The sequence below is a fragment of the Lolium rigidum genome, chromosome 6, assembly GCF_022539505.1.
Source record: "Lolium rigidum isolate FL_2022 chromosome 6, APGP_CSIRO_Lrig_0.1, whole genome shotgun sequence".
Taxonomy (NCBI): domain Eukaryota; kingdom Viridiplantae; phylum Streptophyta; class Magnoliopsida; order Poales; family Poaceae; genus Lolium; species Lolium rigidum.
Window position 1 is genome coordinate 72,618,556 of NC_061513.1, and position 17,030 is coordinate 72,635,585.

The window sequence follows — 17,030 nt, forward strand, 5'->3', positions numbered from 1 at the left end:
GTTCTTGCAGCAGGTCAGATCAACCCTTGAATATATCGTATATGTATATGTATATATCCAGATATATTTTCACCTTCGGTAAGCTAATCTTATATCGGGCTTGACGTGTGATGGGTTGCAGTTTCAGCTGCCTTTAATTCTAGTCTCAACTTGACATCCGAGATCTGTGCCGTTATAGATAGAGTCCTCTTCTCTTTTGCTGCACGGCAGTTTGTTTGGAAGCTGCGGGCTTCACTTGCTGCAGGTGAGCGAGATTAATCCCGAACTTGATTGCATCAGATCATACGCTTTTGTCTCTATTTTTTTCGGTTTTTTCTTGCCCGCGGCTGCACTAGTCAAGTAGAGCATCATCTTCTTTTAGTACGTTTCTAGTAAGAACTGGGGCCCACCCACCGATCAAGTATGCACATTTGCATTTTGTTTCCCTTTTGTAAGCTAGGTAATCACATTGATTGACCTGATTGATCGGCTCTCCAGGGAATTAATGGCGAGCCGGGAAGACCTTCTTAATGACATCGCATGGAGTGAAGTTATGTATATCAACACATATGCTATGTTCATGGGATACATGACCATGGCCATTAAGGGCTTGGGTTTCCTGATACTTACTTGGACAACCGTCGTACTTCTCGGTGGTTTCGTCTCTATGCTGGATAAGAAGGATTTTTGGTGTTTGACATTCATCACCATTGTACAGATGGCTGGGTTAGTACATATATATCTTCACAATATTTAGTTCATGCATGCATCTTTACTTAAGACTAGTCATAGTGGGAAGTAACATAGAGTAGTAACATGCACATGTTACTACTCTATGTTACTACCTTCATAGTGGTTAGTAACATCAAAATAGTATCATAGATATCTATATTAATTAGCTTATAGACTCATTGTATTTTGGGAAGTGTGATATTACAGTAGCTAGCTATGTTACTACATCTTCCTCTCTCCTCATTAACTCACTGCCACATAAGCAAATTTGTTTAGTTCGACACAGTCATAGTGGGGAGTAACATAGAGTAGTAACATGCACATGTTACTACTCTATGTTACTACCTCTATAGTGGAAAGTAACATATGTGTAATGTCATGCAAAACCATATTAATTAGGTTGTAGACTCATCTAATCTTGAGAAATATGATGTTATGGTAACATAGCTAGTTACCACAATGCTCTCTTTCCTCAATTAATGATGTACCATGTCATCAAAATGCTTAGTTGGCATTGCATGTAGCTCTATGTTACTACTCAAGTTACTCCCACTATGAGACTAGTCATAGTGGAGAGTAACATAGAGTAATAACATGGTGCATGTTACTACCCTATGTTACTACCTCCATAGTAGATAGTTACTTATATGTGATATTATGCATGCTATATTTATTAGATTGTAGACTCATCTTGTCTTGAGAAGTGTGATGTTATAGTAACATAGCTAGTTATCACCTCACTCTCTTTCTTCATTTATTATGATGCCATGTCACCAAAATGCTTTGGGGTGTGCTGTTACTAGCTATGTTACTCCCACTATGAACAGTCTGAGTAGTCTTAGTTACTAGTGAAGTTACTCCCACTATGAGTAGTCTTAGGAGTAGATATTACTACTAGTAAACATGCCTGTGCGTTGCAACGGGTTAAAAAAGAACAACTTTTCAAAAAATTAATTAATTAATGTAACCGTAGTCTGAGTGTAACAAAATTAATCGCAAAAAGCTAGTTGTAGCATGCCTCTGAGTGTACTAATTAAGTAGAAAAACGGAAGAGACGGAGGAGGAAGAAGAGTCCATGGCGGCTGAGGAGGGTTTTTTTGTTTGCCGATGGCTACTGTGGAGCAGGGGGATGAAGAAGCCAACCGTTTGGATGAGTTTAAATAAAGGGATATAATGAAAAAAACGGTTTAATGTTGTGGCAGTTTCGAGGATGCATTGCCAAAACTGTCAGATCGTGCAGTGCAGAGAAGTTGAGAAGGCAAGGCGTCATGATGAAGAATACTGCGACGGTTCTGCTCTGCCACGACATGACCCTTCGAAGGAAAAACAGAGTGATTTTAAAATTATCATTACCAAAACCAGGGGGGCATGTGTTATCACCAGATTTTGGCCAAATCAGGAGATGGGCCGTAATTGAGATGGGCTTGAAGGATATACAAGTGGAGCGTCTTTTAAGCGGCCTTGCACGAAGATTTTGGGTTAGATTGCCCGTGTATCTGTAATTATAGTAGATTGCATCTTAGTCTAGAATTAAAAGTTAGAGTTTAACCCGTGCACGGTTAGGTGCACGCCCGAATTAGAAAGTCCCTTGGACTATAAATATGTACCTAGGGTTATTGAGAAAGGAGGACAATCACGTTCACAACAAACACAAACCAGGCGCATCGCCACCCCTTATTTCGAGGGTTTCTTCCGGGTAAGCATCATGTTGCCTAGATCGCATCTTGCGATCTAGGCAGCATACGTTTATTCGTTTATCTTGTTTTACTCGTGCTGAAGCGTTGTTGATGGCGAGTAACACTACTTATCGTAGATGTTTTGGGGCTTGCATTGATGTTTTTCTTATACATATCTGCTTAGCTATGCTGCCCCTCGATATCTAGCTGCCCTTATACCTACCTAGGTGTAAGGGAAGCACCTTGCTTGTTCATTGTTTAGTAGATCCAATCTGTTATAGTTGCTCTTTGTTCCTCAGGGATTAGTTTGATATCCGTATGGTTAGGCCTTGCAAACGGGTTGAACGATCCGGTAGTGCGTAAGGTATGGTTTGTTAGCTCTAAGAGGGATTGTTCCGGGAATTGACTTAATGTTGGTTTTTAGGCCTCTTTTAGGGTTAGCTTTCCATCATCTTTCGTGTCTATTAGGCTCAACTACGCGTAGGATGTTCCGATCATGCGGTGAAAACCCTAAACTGTCGTGGATTGGTTTAACTTTGCATCGATCAAGCGGGAGCCCCATGTCATCGTAAACCCAACGTGAACCATGGGGCGATCGGCTCTTTGAGCCGATCCACAGGGCAACCTGAGAGCCGATCGGGCTCGTATTTAATGTTTACGTGTCTACCATGCAGGAGACTAATCGAAGCAATCCAACACCTTCCCGACCAGGTATAGGTCGGGTGGCACGCCCTTGCAACCGCCAGGACGTGTGCCGGAACATTGCGGGACGACGTCGAGGGACCAGGGCCCACCCAGCAGTCTTGGCAGCCTCCCGGCTCTTCGTGTTGCTTAACCACTGCTCGCCGGTGGGTTTTGGCAGGCAACAGACGACGAGTCCGATCAGTCGACGCAGACATTGGCTACTGCTGCGGCCTCCATCCTCCATGAGTTCAATTCAAACCAGGCGCCGGTGCACCGGGGCTCTGTCAAGGGCCGCTCAAAAATCGTGACGCGTGATGGCGTGTGCTTGTAGTACGCAAACAACCAGACACGCTGTTGGGGAACCCCAAGAGGAAGGTGTGATGAGCACAGCGGCAAGTTTCCCTCAGTACGAAACCAAGGTTTAATCAACCAGTAGGAGAAAGGTGTGACTTCTGAAGGTGTTGTTGGCTGACTAGTGGCAGGGCACACTACCGGCGTCAGCAACAACGTGGAACCTGCACACAACACAATCAAAGTACTTTGCCCCAACTTACAGTGAGGTTGTGAATCTCACCGGTTTTCTGAACACAAAGGATTAGACGTATCGAATGGAAGGAGATGTTTGCAGAAAATAAACAGAACATGATTGCAGTTGAATTTATCAGTAAAGGAAATAGGACCGGGTCCACAGTTCACTAGAGGTGTCTCTCTATAAAGAAAATAGCATGTTGGGTGAACAAATTACAGCTGGGCAATTGACAGAATATCGACCATACATGACAAGATGATTACTATGAGATTTGGTATTGAGCATTACAACATAATACATAGACCGTAGTCCAACTACGTCTATGACTAATAATCCACCTTCAGGTTATCGTCCGAACCCCTTTCAGAATTAAGTTGCAAGCAACAGACTATCGTATTAAGCAATGTGTGTAAAGTAAACAATAGAATTACCCTTGGATAAAACATTGTTGTTTTTTCCCTAGTAGCAACAACACATCTAGAACCTTAGAAGTTATGAAGTTACTATCCTAGGAAACTAGAGGCATGAACCTACTATCGAGCATTAATATCCCCTCTTGGAGTCACAAGTGTCCACTTGGCCACAGTTTCTACTAGCAATGGAGAGCATGCAAGATCACAAATAACATATGACATGAATATATAATCAATCTCAACATAGTATTCAACATTCATCGGATCTCAGCAAACCAAACATATAGGATTACATAAAGATGATGTTGATCATATAGGGCAGCTCACAAGATCGATACATGAAGCACAAGGTGCAGACGACAACCATCTAGCTACTGATATGGACCCATAGTCAAGGGATGAACTACTCGCGCATCACTCCGGATGCGGGCATGGCGATGTAGATGCCTCCGGCGATGATTTCCCCCTCCGCAGGGTGCCGGGAAGAGCTTCAGAACCCCCCGAGATGGGTTCTGCGATGGCGGCCGCGATGGAAATTTTCGTGGATGGAGGCTCGGGTGTCCACGGTTTTCCCAAGAAGATGTATAAATGAGCGGAGGATTTAGGTTGGTGTGGCGCCTGGTGGGCTCAGACCACCCCTAGGCGCGGGCCAGGTCCAGGTCGCGCCTAGGTTATGTCTAGCCGACCTGCTGCGCCTCTTCGTCCCCCCTCCGGACTTCATCTTCGTTTCGGTAAAATATTGACTTCGGCTTTTGTTTCGTCCAATTTCGAGAATATTTCCTGTACAACTTTTCTGAAATACAAAAATAGCAGAAAACTGGGAACTGGCACTGTGACATCTTGTTAATAGGTTAGTGCCGGAAATCATGTAAAAGTGCAACGAAGTGTAAACAAAACATATATAAATTGGTGTAAAACAAGCATGGAGCATCAAAAATGATAGATACGTTTGAGACCGTATCAGCATCCCCAAGCTTAACTCCTGCTCGTCCTCGAGTAGGTAAGTGATAACAAAATAATTTTTGAGGTGACATGAAGCCAACACAATCTTGATCAAGCATGTAAAGCATTGTGAGTTGGGATCTAAGTACTCTAACATTGGCATGATAAATATGATTCAATAGAACTTAGCAACTATGTTATAACATGAGGAGTTACTCAAACAAATGATCATGAATAATAGTACATTGAAAGCAACAGTGTGTTTATGATCATAAAGTGAACATAATAAAGTAGTACTCAACATGTCCTTATGGAATAGCAAAACATAAATGCAAGGACACCTTCAAAATTTAGAGGGTGACTAGATACAAATAATTTAAGAGCGAGCAATAGCACAATCATGAATCAATCAATAATAATTTTGGGACTATGCACATTGCACTAAGAATGAAAACTATGCTCTCTCAATCGGTGCATAAAGTAGAAGATGAAGACTCAACATAAAAGTAAAAGAAAGGCCCTTCGCAGAGAGAAGGAGGGATCAATCATGTGCTAGAGCTTTTTATTTTGAAAGCAATAGGAATGTTGAAAATATTTATTTTGAGAGATGCAACTCATGTCAACGGTAGTGATAAATAGTATGGCTTGTGCATAATTACTTCCTATAAGTTTGCTTGCCTCATGCATAATATACCAATAGTGCTCACATCTTGTCCTAACTAGCTTGGACTTCCATGGATTTTCATCGCATACATATGTTTTAACCAAGTATCACAAAAGGGTACCTCCTTGCCTCCTGTACAAAGTTCCTAGGAGATGAATCTCATTTGATTTCTCAATTTTGATGTATCTCAACTTTTATGACATCCATACCGGGAAAACAAGGACAACAGATATTTGGACTTTTGCCCGGCTGAAACTTCCACCATGTGAACATGGCTTTAGTTGGCGGCCCAATTTTCCTCTCTAACAATATGCATACTCCAATCTTTGCAACTCATGGTAAATCTCCCTTACTTCAAACAAGATGAGCATGCATAGTATTTCACATGATATTGAACAAAGGCATATTGATGGTGTTCCCTATGAAAGCATGGTTATCACACAACAAGCAACTTATAAGAACTAAAAATGCATATGACATAATACTTACTACAATAATTTTTAGACTACTTTTCCATGAGCTATAATTTACACAAAACAGGTGATAATTTTTGAAGGTTTAAATGTAGCATACAAGCAATTTACTTTGGAGTGGCGGTGAAATACCACATATAGGTAGATATGGTGGACCCAATTGGCAACTTTGGTTTTTGGTGGTTGGGTGCACGAGTATAGCTCATACTCAGTACATGTGAAGGCTAGCAAAAAGACTGGAAGCGACCAACTAAAAGAGCAATAATGGCCATAATCATGGATAGCGGCAAAACAATATCAATCAAAGCATAAAGTGATATTACAAATCAAAAATTAAATGATCATAGTCTTTAGTTGACTGGTTATAGTCATAACATGGTGTAAGCATGCGCCAAATCAACCCAATAAAGCATCAAAGGAGAATACCACAATATCATGCTTTTATGATAGAAACAACAAATGATTCTTTCAATGACACATTATGCACTCTCAGCTATTTAAAACAAGTCATGATAAAACAATAAATACTAAGCATATGACAAGAATAACATCCAAAATGACATGCCAAAGTCTATGCCACAGTCTAGACAAGCTTCCTTTTGTATCACTATAGTCATGAAATATTTTACTCGTATCCAACACCAATCAACTTATTTGAAATAACTCTCAGAGATGAAATAAAATATGAACCAGAGAGATAATCATACAGAAATAAAGAATACTAACGTGCTCTGAACAAAAATCAAGTGAAAGAACAAGAGCTAAACGCAGTACCAAAAAACTAGAACACTCGCAGGACAATAACAACGAAAACTAGAGCGTTCTATGAAATTAAAAAGGAGCGAGTCTTCCTCCAAAACAATTGTGCTGGGATCCAACATATGCTATAGCAAACAAAACAAAACAAAACAGAACAAAAATAAAGACGCTCCAAGAACAACACATAGCTTATGAAGCAATAAAAATATAGCGTATAGAGAGATGACATGTTGCTTTGTTGATGAACAGGGGATGCCTTGGGCATCCCCAAGCTTTGAAGCTTGTACCTCTTGAATATGTCTTGGGGTGCAGGAGCATCCCCAAGCTTGAGATTTTGTCCATTCTTTATCTCATCACATCATTCTTCTTTCCCTACACTTGAAAACTTCCTTCATACATAACTTCACACAATTCTTCATTAGCAGCATTAGTACAATCAAAATAAACAAATTTATTTGTGTTCAGTACTAACATATATCAAACATCTATTAAAAAACATATATTAAAGCAAAAGCTACTGTAGAAACCTTTCAAAAAGCTCTTTGATCAAAAGAACTCAAAAAGAAAGAGATTTAAGAGGCAAATGCAAATAGTGCAGAAATCTGCCAAAACAGAACAACATGTAAAGATCGATATTTTTTTAAAATCCTCTGTTGCTTATCTCGAAAAATGGTCAACTAACAAAAGTTAGATAATAACCTGGGCCATATGCATAAAACATAACAGCTCAAAATTACGTTCTGGCTATTTTTACAAATTTTTATGGTAACAACACATAATCTGTTTTCAGGATAGCAACTTCCTCAAATTTTACTTTCTTCCTATTAGAGGCTATTCTTGGCACAAAAAAGAAATAAAAATGACAAGGAGAGGTTATTTCAGAGGTAATAACTTCTAAGACTCAACAAAAAGAAAAATTACAAAAAATAAACATGGGTTATCTCCCAAGAGTGCTTTTCTTTAACGCCTTTCCGCTAGGCGCAGAAAAAGAGCGAGCATCAAGTATTATCAAGTGAACAAGCATCAAGGAGAAAATATGAAACACATTTAAGTCTAACACGCTTCCTATGCATAGGAATCTTATACACAATTAACTTCACAAATAACAAAGTGACAAGCATAGGAAGATAAAACAAGAGTAACTTCAAAACTTTCAGCATATAGAGAGGTGTTTTAGTAACATGAAAACTTCTACAACCATATTTTCCTCTCTCATAGTAACTTTCAGTAGTATCATGAATAAACTCAACAATATAATCATCACATAAAGCATTCTTATCATGAGTCACATGCATAAAGTAATTATTACTCTCCACATAAGCATGGTCATTCTTATTAATTGTAGTGGGAACAAATTCAACAAAATAACCATCATTATTATTCTCATCACCATAATCATCAGATATAGGAGACATATTGTAATCATAATTAATTTTCTCCTCAATAGTAGGTGGACTGAAAATATCATATTCATCATTGTAATCATCATAGCAAATTTTCTCCTCTAAAGCGGAGAAAGTAAAAAGATTATGAAAACTAGCTTCCCCAAGCTTAGACTTTTCCATAGAACTAGCAATAATGGTGTTCAAAGAATCCATACTAATAACATTGCCATTAGCATGCAAATAAAGTTTCATAGGTTTTTAATTTTCTCTTCGAACACTTCATGTCCTAAATCGAGATAAATACTATACATCTCTCTATTTTTTTGTTGTTTTCCATTAAGCCTAACTAGTGAAAATAGAACAAGAAACATCGACATGGAAAGTGAGCATGGAATAAACCAAGCAACAGAAATAACAATTATAATAGAAACTATTTTTTTTGGTGTTTTTATATAACGACAACTATAAAAGTAAACTATTTTTTTGTGTTTTTGATATAATGAAAGCAAACAAAACAAAGTAAACTAAACTAAGCAAACTATAACAAAGTAAAGAGATTGGAGATGAGAGACTCCCCTTGCAGAAATCCTCTTTCTCCCAGGCAACGGCGCCAAAAAATAGCTTGATGGCGTGTGCTTGTAGTACGCAGACACGCTGTTGGGGAACCCCAAGAGGAAGGTGTGATGAGCACAGCAGCAGGTTTTCCCTCAATACGAAACCAAGGTTTAATCAACCAGTAGGAGAAAGGCGTGATTTCTGAAGGTGTTGCTGGCTGACTAGTGGCAGGACGCACTACCGACGTCGGCAACAACGTGGAACCTGCACACAAAACAATCAAAATACTTTGCCCCAACTTACAGTGAGGTTGTCAATCTTACCGGTTTTCTGAACACAAAGGATTAGACGTATCGAATGGAAGGATATGTTTGCAGAAAGTAAACAGAACATGATCGCAGTTGAATTTATCAGTAAAGGAAATAGGACCGGGGTCCACAGTTCACTAGAGGTGTCTCTCCATAAAGAAAATAGCATGTTGGGTGAACAAAGTACAGCTGGGCAATTGACAAAATATCGACCATACATGACAAGATGATTACTATGAGATTTGGTATTGGGCATTACAACATAATACATAGACTGTAATCCAACTGCGTCTATGACTAATAATCTAACTTCGGGTTATCTTTCGAATCCCTTTCAGTATTAAGTTGCAAACAACAGACTATCGCATTAAGCAATGTTTGTAAAGTAAACAATAGTTATCCTTGGATAAAACATTATTATTTTCTCCCTAGTAGCAACAACACATCTACAACCTTATAAGTTATAAAGTCACTATCCCAGGAAACTAGAGGCATGAACCTACTATCGAGCATAAATACCCCTGATGTCTACGTGTGCTTCTATTCTTGTAGATAGTGTTGGGCCTCCAAGAGCAGAGGTTTGTAGAACAGCAGCAAGTTTCCCTTAAGTGAATCACCCAAGGTTTATCGAACTCAGGGAGGTAGAGGTCAAAGATATTCCTCTCAAGCAACCCTGCAATTAAGATACAAGAGTCTCTTGTGTCCCCAACACACCTAATACATTTGTCAGATGTATAGGTGCACTAGTTCGGCGAAGAGATAGTGAAATACAAGTAATATGGATGATTGTAAGTAGTAATTGCAATCTGAAATAAATATGGCAGCAAGCAAACATGTAGCAGAACTTGTTAGAAACGGTGTTTCAATGCTTAGAAACAAGCCTAGGGATCATACTTTCGCTAGTGGACACTCTCAACAATGATCACATAATAAATAAATAACTTCTCCTCACTTGTGCTACTTTCAAACACTCTCTTGTTGGATAACAAACACCATTCATTGTGTAGGGCTACAAGAGCTCCCTCAAGCCGGAGTAAACAAGCTCCACAACATCCGGAGTTCATATTAAAGTAACCTCTAGAGTGCGTAATAGACCGTTGCAATTTAGACCGAGTACTAACATAGCATACACACTGTCACCAATAGCTATGAAAGGGGGAATAGATCACATCAATACTATCATAGTAATAGTTAACTTCATAATCTACAAGAGATTACAATCATAACCTACGCCAGGTACTACATGATGCACACACTGTCACCTTCACATCATGGAGGAGGAATAGACTACTTTAATAACATCACTAGAGTAGCACATAGATTAATAGTGATACAAAGCTCATCATATGGATCTCAATCATGTAAGGCAGCTCATGAGATCATTGTATTGAGGTACATGAGAGAGAGATTAACCACATAGCTACCGGTAGAGCCCTCAGCCTCGGGGGAGAACTACTCCCTCCTCATCATGGGAGACAAGCAACGGCGATGAAGATGGCGGTGGTGTCGATGGAGATGACTCCGGGGGCAATTCCCCGTCCCGGCGGCGTGCCGGAACAGAGACTTCTGTCCCCCGAAACGGAGTTTCGCGATGGCGCCGGCGCCCGTGGAGTCTTTCTAGAGTTTCGTCAATTGTTATAGGGTTTTCACGTCACGAGAGATTATATAGGCGAAGAGGCGGCGCAAGGGGGTGCCTGGGGGGCCCACACCACACCTGGGCGCACCCCCCTCCTAGGCTGCGCCGTCCTGTGGTCTGGAGGCCCTGGGCCTCCTCTCCGTCTCCCCTTCGGTGTTCTGGTCCATCTCGGTGAAATAAGATGTTTGGCTTTTGTTTCGTCGAATTTCGAGAATATTGCCCGAACAGCCTTTCTGGAACCAAAAACAGCAAAAAACAGGAACTGGCACCTCAGCATCTTGTTAATAGGTTAGTTCCGGAAAATGCAAAAAATCATTATAAAGTGTGAGCAAAACATGCAGGTATTGTAATAAAACTAGCATGGAACATCAGAAATTATAGATACGTTGGAGACATATCAACCTCCTCTTGGAGTCACACGTGTCCACTTGGCCAGAGTTTCTACTAGCAACGGAGAGCATGCAAGATCACAAATAACATATGACATGAATATATAATCAATCTCAACATAGTATTCAACATTCATCGGATCCCAGCAAACCAAACATATAGGATCACATAAAGATGATCTTGATCGTGTAGGGCAGCTCACAAGATCGATACATGAAGCACATGGTGGAGTAGACAACCATCTAGCCACTGCTATGTACCCATAGTCCAGGGATGATCTACTCATGCATCACTTCGGAGGCGGGCATGGCGATGTAGATGCCTCCGGCGATGATTTCCCCCTCCGTCAGGGTGCCGAAAAGAGCTTCAGAACGCCTCGAGATGGGTTTTGCGATGGCGGCCGCAACGGAAATTTTCGTGGATGAAGGCTCGGGTGTCCAGGGTTTTCCCGAGAAGATGTATAAATAGGCGGAGGATTTAGGTCGGTGGGGCGTCTGTTGGGCCCAGACCACCCCCTGGCTGACCTGCTGCGCCTCTTCATCCCCCCTCCGGACTTTGTCTTCGTTTCGGTAAAATATTGACTTCGCTTTTGTTTCGTCCAATTCCGAGAATATTTCATGTACAACTTTTCTAAAATACAAAACAGCAGAAAACAGGGAACTGACACTGTGGCATCTTGTTAATAGGTTAGTACCGGAAATCATGTAAAAGTGCAATAAAGTGTAAACAAAACATATATAAATTGGTGTAAAACAAGCATGGGACATCAAAAATTATAGATACGTTTGAGACGTATCACCTTGCAACAGAGTGAAAGGGCACCTCCGGCTCCACGGGGAATACTTCCACCGCACCGATCCGGTGTTCAAGGATATGTTCCGGCACCGGTACGTGATGTCAAGGGACCTGTTCATGGTCATTCTACGGGGCGTCAGAAACTATGACCCCCTACTTCCAATGCAGGCCCGATGCAACAGGTGCGCTAGGCTTCACCTCCTACCAAAAATGCTCCGCGGCTATTCGCATGCTATCATATGGAATTGCTGCTGATATATTCGATGAGTATCTTCGAATGGGTGAGAGCACCTGCCTTGAGTCCATGTACAAGTTTTTGTCGAGCCGTGATTGTCGTGTTCGGACAACATTACTGTAGGGAGCCAACTGTTGAGGATACAAGGTGGCCGTTGTCTATCAACGAGTCTAGAGGGTTTCCAGAAATGATTGGCAGCATAGATTGCATGCACTAGGAGTGGAAGAACTGTCCATTTGGATGATAGGGTCAGTTATATTGTCCACATCTAACTCGAAATGTACCACATGATCTTCGTTAATTTATTATATCACTTATATTGTCCACATCTAACTCGAAATGTACCACAGGATCTTCGATGTTACTCTCAACAAAAAACTAAGCTATGTGTTGAATTCAGTCACCGGCTTGACGATGGGTATTGGTTTTAGCTTGTTTGGCACCCCACAAGAGAATGTGGCTAAGGCGCGCTTCTGCTTGGTATCTGTTTTGGTGGTGGTTCAAGTGCTGATGTTGGCCGTAGTGATGTTGCCTCTGGTAATTATGTACGTGTTTGGGATAGTGATGTCTGGAGGAATTTCATTGTGGCGTCTGATAGAGCACGATTACAGAGCGGGCTCTGATGCAGAAGCAGCAAACCTGGCGCCAGCAATGGACACCTTGTACTACGTTGCTCTGCTCCAATGTGTGGTCTTCTGTTATAGGTTCATCTTTAGTCACACACGGAAGACGTTGGCTAAGCTAGTGGCCACTAAAGGTGATTTATCGGAACTTGAAGTAGTTTCCACCTACTTGCGCGAAACAAGGAGGGGTTGCGAGAAAGACCCATCATTTGCGAACAGACGGAGCCTCATCACACATGCCATAGAAATGATCGGTTCCAGTTCACCTACTGACTGCATTTCCGGGGTGGAGATGTTGTACACGGCCATATGCATCAAGGAGAAAAAACTGAAGCCAGCAGAGGATCAGAAGTACATAAATGGGCAACGAGACAAGCTAAATGGAAATCGCATGCTGATGAAACATTTGCTCGTGTATGCCACATCCTCACCACACATACTCCAGAAACTGCTAGAGACACTGGATTCAACAGGCCTACATGACATAGAATCTAGATACCAGGCTGCAACTATATTAGCGCGCCTTGCATACAACATCAATTTGGAGCAGTTCCCCCGGGGGATTGAACACATATCATCCGTGATTGGGACATTCGAACAATATACAATAGCCAAACCTTATCAGAGAGACTGTCTATTTGATACATATGACAATGACTGGGAACTACGTTCACGTTGTCTGCCCCCTTCACCACGCACACCCGGTATGCTTCAGGATGGCTACAAGGCTCTGTTGTTGCAGGGCTTGTATATCCTCCGGAGGCTTGCAATTGATGAAAAAAATTGTAGAGTCATAAGTGACACTCGAGGTCTGGTCTCCAAGATCATGGCACCTATCACCTCCGACCTACTCCACCACACCACCGATGAGCATGGCGCATGGACCATTATTGTGCATGCCGCATTGGCAGTGATGAATGAATTAACCGCTGCTCCGGGAGAACCGGGAGCCAAGTTACGTGATGAAATCTCAAGCTGCCAAGGAGCAATCAGTACTTTGTGGAGGATTCTTAAGTGTAATGAGTGTGATCAACGGCTGCAGGTATTCGCCATTTCGATTTTCAAGCACCTATACATGGACCCCAAAATCAGCAGAGTGGAATCGGTTTTCAAAGGGGAAACTAGAGAAGATTTTGTTAGGATGTTGGTGGACATCTTCGTTAACGATTACAAGTCTAGCTTCATCAGAACATATGCAGGAGAAGAACTGTCGGAAATGCTATGTTTTGATGGCGCGAGAATTGCTACAATGGTCAAACAAACAGGTGGCAATGTTGTTGATAGTCTCACTAGATTACTTCTGGATGCCAATATGATTACATACAGAGAAAAGTCAGCCCAAATCCTCGAGAATCTGTGTACTTATTACATCGAGGAGAATGAGGTCCTAAGGAAACTTAAGAACGCAATGACTGATGCGATGCCAAAGGTAATCTCTTTTCTTAAATAAATAAATAGTACATATCCCCGACTCGACTGACCTCTTTCACTTCAGAGTAAGCATTTCAAATTCATTGCGGTCGCAGGTGATTGAAGCAATACTTCGTTGTGGAAATGAAACACATGTGCAGAATGACGAGCAGGACGACGAGGAAAAGGTATTCCAAGCTGTTGCACGGTCAGTTTGGTCACTAAACATCCTATCGTCCTTGTTATTCCTTTCTGGGACGGTCTACGACAAGTTCGTGGGTGAACTAGGTTCAGATTTGGCTTCTCAGTTTCATGCATCTACCTTTCTAAACAAACTCACCGAGATAGCAGTAAACAAAAGTTCCCACCCGACGGTCCAAAACCTGTTAGTGTTCAAGGCTATCGCCAAGATGGTTACATCAATGATGAAACACAGCGGGAGCACACTCGTCGAACAAGAGGAACTCAAGAACTTATTTTGTTTGCGTGAAAAGGAACTCAAGAACTTGATAGAGGCACTCTTTAATGCTTCCAAGGACATGCTGGATCTAGACCACTCCATGGTTTTCAGCTCTGCCGATAGGAGGTCTGCAATCACACCGGCAAGGCTTGAGAAGCCTACACTCGCGTCGCTCGTAAAAGATGCACAAGGATTGCATGCCAGCATGATACCATCTACCTCTACAAGTTGCTGAATTAAATCAATGGCTGTATACTGTATGATGCAGGTTCTCTCTGGTCCTAGCAAACTTGTGATGAGTGTATTGTTTGTATTTGTATTAAATTATTACTGTGTGACTAGTTCTCAGTCGGAACTTTGTCAGCCAGATGATGCTATTGAATTTATGTGGTCTGCCCTTTCTGCCCAATCATTCGACACAAGTACAACAAGAAACTGCTTGCACTTGTCAAAAAAAAAAGAGCTCTTTTATGGTACCCGGCAATGAATATGGGCCCTCCAACTGCTGGATCCAACCGTGCAGATCGAGCTATACTGCTAGAGTTGTAGAGCCTGGCTCACTAGCAGTATAGGGCCGCACTACCGGAAATGGTGAATGGAACCTGGGTACGCGCGCACCCGTTTACGTACAGTTCAAAATAATGCTATTTAAAAGTTTCAAAAAAATGTGAAGTAAATTTTTGCATGTATATACTATGTTGATATTTACTCGTGTGTGTTTTCACGGAAAAATACCATTGTATGTGACCTACACAAAAATGACAAAATGCAAATTCCTATTCCTGTGAATAGTACAAATTCCTGTTCACTATTCTCATTTGGACATTTTGTCATTTTTATGCAGGCCACACACAATGGTATTTTTTCGTGAAAACTTACACGAGTAGTATCAACATAATATATACATGCAAAAATTTACTTCACATTTTTTTGAAAATTTTTAAATAATTTTTTTTGAACTTTTCGTAAATGGGTGCGCGCGCCCCCAGGTTCCAAACGTCCGGGTCGGCCGCACTGCTGATTGAGAAACTGCCAGTGTAATGTCAAGAGGGCATTTTAGGTACATCCAAATTTCTAACCAGCCGAACTTGATCTACTGGACCTCTTAGTTTCCCCACCCAAAAGGAAATCGCCTCCGAGCTAGGGTTTCGGCTGCCGCCGACGAGCGCCTTCGAAGGTCCTCTTCTTCACCCGGCTTGAGCAGCAACGACGATGATCTGAATCATCCCTCCGCCAAGGCTCTCAAGATTGAAGGCACCGCCGAGGCAGAGGCGATGGAGCCGGCGGTAGCTGCCATGAGGGGCCATGATCTGAATCACTAACAATGCTTGAACAGTCCTTCTAAACTGAACAACTAGGCCCATACTCAATTTAACGATGATATTAACATGACAGAAGTAGTTATGTCAGAGTTCAATCACCCTGTACATTCAGTTCGTAGTGCTTCTACCAGCATCTAGGCAAACGAAAAATTAAATCTATTCACAGGGTTTGCCATGGGTGAAACTCACAATGGATCTGCATAGAGATTCAGTTACCAACTCACCATGTACATTCAGTTCAGTTCTGCTACCAGCACAGCATCTAGGCAGCACGAAAAAAATATAAACATTTACAGGGGCTTGCCACGGGTGAAACTCGCAACGGAATCTGCGTAGGGATTTGCTGCGGGTGTCCAATGAGACGCCGATGTACGGGCAAATTCCGTCTCGGAGTATGTATTTATTTTCGATGAGATCGCAACGGACGAGGACGAGCAAACGCTGCGGCGAGGTCGATGAGCAGGTGACTCCTAGGCCCCGATGGCGGGAGCATTCCGAGGAACAGGAACAAAGATGTGGGGTCGGAGGTCGGCGAGGGCGGGGCCGGAGCCAGATACGTTGGCGATGACTAGGACGACGGAGTGATCCCGTGAGGAAGCGGGCAAGGACGACCTCGGTAGTAAATGGGCTGAGATCTTGGCCCAGCTGCAATTTCCTTTACGGGAAAAAAAGTTTTCGTTGTTTTGAAAAATTGGAAATATCTATCATGCCCTAGGCAAAACAACGGTGAGATGAAGTATACTGCTCTCTGCAGTATAGGGTACCGTAACAACCCTCACCTCTGGAATGCATGTAGGAGACAATTTGTATTAACTCTATTTTTGGTTGATTAATAAAGTTCACACGTTCTCTCAAGAAAAGAACTAAAGCTTATACATATCACCCCCCCCCCTCCAAAAAAAATTTGGGGCCGTATGCAGCCGCACAGAGTACACTCCCGGGCCTGCGTACAATCCCAATATATATATATATATATATATATATATATATATATATATATATATGGGAAATAGTGGGATACCATGGTGTGTAGCTACGCACCCTAATCCAGCCATCCATT